We start from the raw sequence: 4,723 nt of genomic DNA, 5'->3' as shown, positions 1-4,723 counted from the left end.
AGGCCCCTCCGGCTGACGGCCACGACGCCTCCACCCCCACCCGGTGCTGCTGACAGCCTTCTCTGTCCCTGTGCTTCTGTGGGAGTAGCCTGTGAACGTGTCCCCGGCGGCACTCGCTGGGTCAGAGGGCTGGCCGCTCTCAATGCCGAGCTCCCACCGGGAGCACGAGGCCCAGGCCTCCGCCGCAAGGACTGGGCGGGGCAGGTTGGGCCCTAATCCAGCAGCGGGCACCCTTGAGTGGAGCTGTGAGAGGACAGACCAGGGAGAAGCCAGTGATCAGGGGCAGAGGCGCAGCCAGGAGCCTGGACCCCGTGGAGGTCAGCCGCTGGCAGACCTGAGACGCGTCTCGGCCCCTCGGGCCAGGGAGCCCACGCTGGCGCCCCGCCTCCTGCCCCCGGACACCTGCCGCTCCAGGGCGCACGCAGCCCTTCCGCTCGGTGCCGCTCCACAGACATCGGGGAGAGAGCGGGGAACATGAGGGGGCGGGTGAGGAGGGGCCTAGGGCGGGCACGAGGCTCTCCAGGGCGGGGAAGGAGCCTGCGCCCCGGGTCAGGGCACTGGGCTTTCAGAACTGCTGTGAGGGGCTCGGAGGGAGGGGCGCTCTCAGGAATGAGGCTGCAGTGACCAGGGATGTGGCCTCACCTGCAGGGCAAGGGGGCAGGTGTGTGGGCCTGGTCAGGGAGGAGTGAGGCAGCTCAGCTGAGGAAGAACGGGGGTTGTGCAGGGAGCCCGGGGAGGGCACACAGCCTCTGACCCCACGGTCCCCCACGCAGCAAGGAGGCCGAGGCCGGGGCGCCGTTTGTGGGAATAACGGACAGACCGCGTGCACCCTGGCATATGCCCGCCACCGCCAGGCGGGCTGGGTCCCGGCCCCCCCACCTCACTGACCGGGCAGAGTGACACCCACGCCTGCCTGTGCAAGAAGACATCGCGAGAGAAGATCTCAATGCAGGACTGAGAGTCCACAAATGCCCCAAAGTCCGGTTCTATTTAAGCCAGAAAACTATGCGTTCACCGTCACTCCCCCGGAACCCGTTTAAAACTGAGCACACGGTGCCCCAGGGCAGCATTCGCACAGCCTGTGTCTTCGGAAGACACGGTTTTAAAAATGTCTTAAGGTAACAAGGATAGGACACCAACATGGAGGCCAAAATACTCTGATCTGGGGCCAGTCTGGGGCCAGCTGGCCATCAGGCAAGTGGCCTGTGGATGGTCACCCTGGACCCCGAGCTTTCTTCTCTCTGGTAGGTCCTTCTGGAGGCCCCCCAAGCCTGGCTTCCCTCCCCAGATCCCAAGGTCCCCGTGGCAGGGAGGGCGGGGCCCCTGCTCTTCAGGTGCCCGGGACACCCAGCCCCAGGGAGGCTCTGACCTCTGCCTGCCAAGGGCAGCTGGGGTTCCGAGAGGGTGCAGGCCAGGGCACAGACCTAGCCCTGTCCCGGCAGATGCCCCCCAGGGTGGGAGGCAGACCACGCCCATCTCCATCCTGCTTTGGGGCACCTGGGCCAGCACCGATAGGGAGCCGGTGAGTCCCGTTGGTCTCCCCAAAGCCTGGCCTGTTGCATCTCTGCGTTTCCACGGACTGGGCAGAGGGAGGGCGGCTGGCGGGGTCCCCGGTGCAAGGTGCAGGGTGGAGGTACACGCCTCCCCTTCCGGACTCGGGTTGACTCACATCAAGCAGTGGGGCCTTTGTTCCTGCCGCTCTGAGCGGGAGGCAATTACACCTCTGCCTGCTCCGCCCCCATCCCCCGCCTTTGAAGTGGGTGCTGCCCCGCCAGCCTCGCACCCCTGTAATTGCAGCTTCCCTCCAGGCCCTGCTGCTGGTTTTATTGTTTTTTTCACCAGGTTGTTGGGGGAAATGACAGTGCAGCTCCGAGTAGAAGGTAAAACCTATGCTTTTATCGGGCTTAGATTAACGTGGGTTAATCTGGAAAGAATTTTAAGAACAGGCTTTGTGCCTGGAGGTGGGAACGGGCCCCCCGGCCAGCTGGAAATGACGGCCTGGTGGGCCAGGGGGAGGAAGCAGCCTGCTGGCCTTGGCACCGAGGCTGAGAGGTGCGGCCTGGCCTCCACAGGGCGGATGTGCTACGTCCCTTGTCCTGCCTTCGGGGCACAGCAGTCACAGAACTAGCACAAAGCAGAATGCCCTTCGCCTCAGCTCCCTTCTTATAACCAGCTAAGAAAACTAACTTGGGTGATTACACGAATGCAGCTTTTGGTATTTATTTACTTGCTTTAAAATTTATTTTATTTATTGATTTATTTTTGACCGCGTTGGGTCTTCGTTGCTGCACGCGGGTTTTCTCTACTTGCGGCAAGTGGGGGCTGCTCCTTGTTGCGGTGCACGGGCTTCTCATTGCAGTGGCTTCTCTTGTTTCGGAGCACGGGCTCTAGGTGCACGGGCTTCAGTAGTTGTGGCACATAGGCTCAGTAGTTGTGGCACACGGGCTTAGTTGCTCCGTGGCATGTGGGATCTTCCTGGACCAGGGCTCGAACCCGTGTCCCCTGCATTGGCAGGCGGATTCTTAATCACTGCACCACCAGGGAAGCCGGCTTTTGGTATTTAAAGTAATCCAAAAGCCTGTTAGTGGGGGAAAGGCAGGGTCATACTTCCTTCTACCCAACTCCACTCCCCCATCTCACATTTGGTCCCAACATAATGGGCGGAGCCTTTAGAGATGACCACTCCAGCAGTAAGCATGCTTCTAGAAACAATTACTTGGGGTTGGGAGGGGGGTTGTGGTGTTGGAAATTCAGCATAGCTTCCTCCTCCAGGCAGGCTCCTGGTGACAGCGAGCTGCCTTCCCTCTTTCTGGGATGGGCTTCCCTGGGCCACATTTGCGGCAAACCTGGCTGAGCCCAGGACCTTCAAAGGAAAACTGCCAGGGCCTCCTTGAACCCTAAACGTGACGTAATGCTGAGCTCTTGGACAGGCTTCGTCTAGGTGGAGTCTATAACAAAGAGTCCCTTAGAAGCTTCTGGGGTGTCATCATAGGGCAGGATAGTGTAGAAAACAGTAAGTGCGTGCCTAAGGTGTGTGGTAACCTACTCAAGGAATAGAGGTGCCCCCACTGAGGATAGATCCAACCTTCTGGATCCACGTAAATGGATCACGTTGAACTTCCCTACCACCGTGGTTTCTAGACTTAAGTCTTAACGTAGGAGACCCTGTCCCCCTAAAGTGACAGTACATGGAACTCCTGTCTGTAAGCAGAGTAGAAGCAGAGCTCTGCTTGCAGAGGGGTCAGTGTCGAGGAGCCTCGCCTTCTCAGCGCGTCTTCCTCCTTCCCCTGCCCCTCCGCTCTCCCCTCTGCACCCTAGGGTGTGTCCTGAAGAAAACTTATGAAGCACTGCCTTAGCTGTAGTCGTCAGGGTTCGCCAGAGAAACTGAAGCAATAGGAGAGAGAGAGAGACTGGTTTTGAGGAGGTGGCTCCGTAATCGCGGGGATTAGCGGGTCCCAAACGTCCAGACCTGAAGGGCAGGCTGGCAGGCTGGAGACCCAGGGAAGAGCTGATCTTGCAGCTCCAGTCTGAATACAGATTCCGGGCAGAATTCCTTCCTCCTTGAAAGAACACCAACCAGTCTTTTTCCTGAAGCTTTTAACTCGTTGGAGGAGGCCTGCTCACCTTATGGCAGGTAATCTGCTTTATTCAAAATCTACTGATTTACATGTTAATCTCATCTAGAAAACACCTTCACAGCAACAGCCGGACATGTTTGACCAAATATCTGAGTACCGTGGCCCAGCCGAGTTGACACATAAAATCAACCATCACGCCAGCAAATTTCAGAGCGTCATTCATTTCCCAAATGGTGCACCTGCTCCCAGGACATTTCCTGTGGGTTCTGAGGGGGCAGTCCCAGCCCCCCGGGAGCCTGGGGGCCTTCCTGACAGTGTGGGACTCGGCTGTCAGCCCTTTCCTTCCTGTGTGTGAGTCATGGGCGCCAGTGGGCAGTACCTCCCGTCAGTCAGCGGTAAATGGGTGTTTACGAGGAAAAGCAAAGGGTAGGGACAAACTGGGCCTCAGGCCTCATCTGATGTGAAGTTCATTAGTGAACTCTGAGCTCCTCGCGCTGGGGCTTTGTTTAATTTCAGGACGGGCTCAAATGTCTCCTTCCTGTGACTCTGTCCCCAAGTCCCCAAAGGGAGAGCCCTCCTGTAGGTTCTCCCTGTACTTTTGTTGTCAGGAAGGAGTCTGTGTGGTGAGGTCTAGTGTGTGAAAGCAGAGACCAGCGACAGGGGCGTTGAAAGCTCTGCGTGCTGGTGGAGCAGAAGGGCCCAGGCTGACACTGCCAGGAGAGCTTCAGGGACCCTGGGGGAGCTTTGAGGGACACCTGGGCTTCGCGTGTCTCTACTGATAGGAGGACCTCAAGGGCCAAAGACACCCGGGAGAACGAAAGCAGGGATTTGGGAATGAGAGGCACCTGGAGGAGGGGGAGGGAAGGGCATTTGTCTTGTTGAGAAGGAGAAATGTATTAGAGTTATTGAAATTTATGTGATATATTTTTTAATCACACTGATTCTATTTTTAGACATTTAGATTGTTCTACCTTTTCTCCACTGTAAGAAATGACCCCGTACCAGTGAAAATGTTCGAGTCAAAGGGAGCATTTTGTGCATAGATTTGAGATTTTAAAAATAATTGAAAACAATACTGGGATGTCACAGATGCCATTAATATTTAATGCCCCCCCCCCCAAAAAAAAGGAAAAACAGACAGACAG

General features: G+C 57.2%; 1 long non-coding RNA gene across 1 annotated transcript in view; it reads left to right on the top strand.

The window, feature by feature from the left end:
• The first annotated feature begins 1,768 nt into the window (after nt 1–1,768).
• The window catches only part of LOC112408598 (uncharacterized), a 5,692-nt gene continuing 2,737 nt past the window's right edge, over nt 1,769–4,723 (top strand). The window contains exon 1 of the long non-coding RNA XR_003004976.1: nt 1,769–1,880. This is a non-coding gene — a long non-coding RNA (uncharacterized LOC112408598). The remainder of the gene's footprint in view (nt 1,881–4,723) is intronic.

The sequence above is a fragment of the Neophocaena asiaeorientalis genome, unplaced genomic scaffold (assembly GCF_003031525.2).
Source record: "Neophocaena asiaeorientalis asiaeorientalis breed wild unplaced genomic scaffold, Neophocaena_asiaeorientalis_V1.1 scaffold45, whole genome shotgun sequence".
In the NCBI taxonomy this organism is placed as follows: domain Eukaryota; kingdom Metazoa; phylum Chordata; class Mammalia; order Artiodactyla; family Phocoenidae; genus Neophocaena; species Neophocaena asiaeorientalis.
This window is presented reverse-complemented; position numbering and strand designations above follow the sequence as displayed.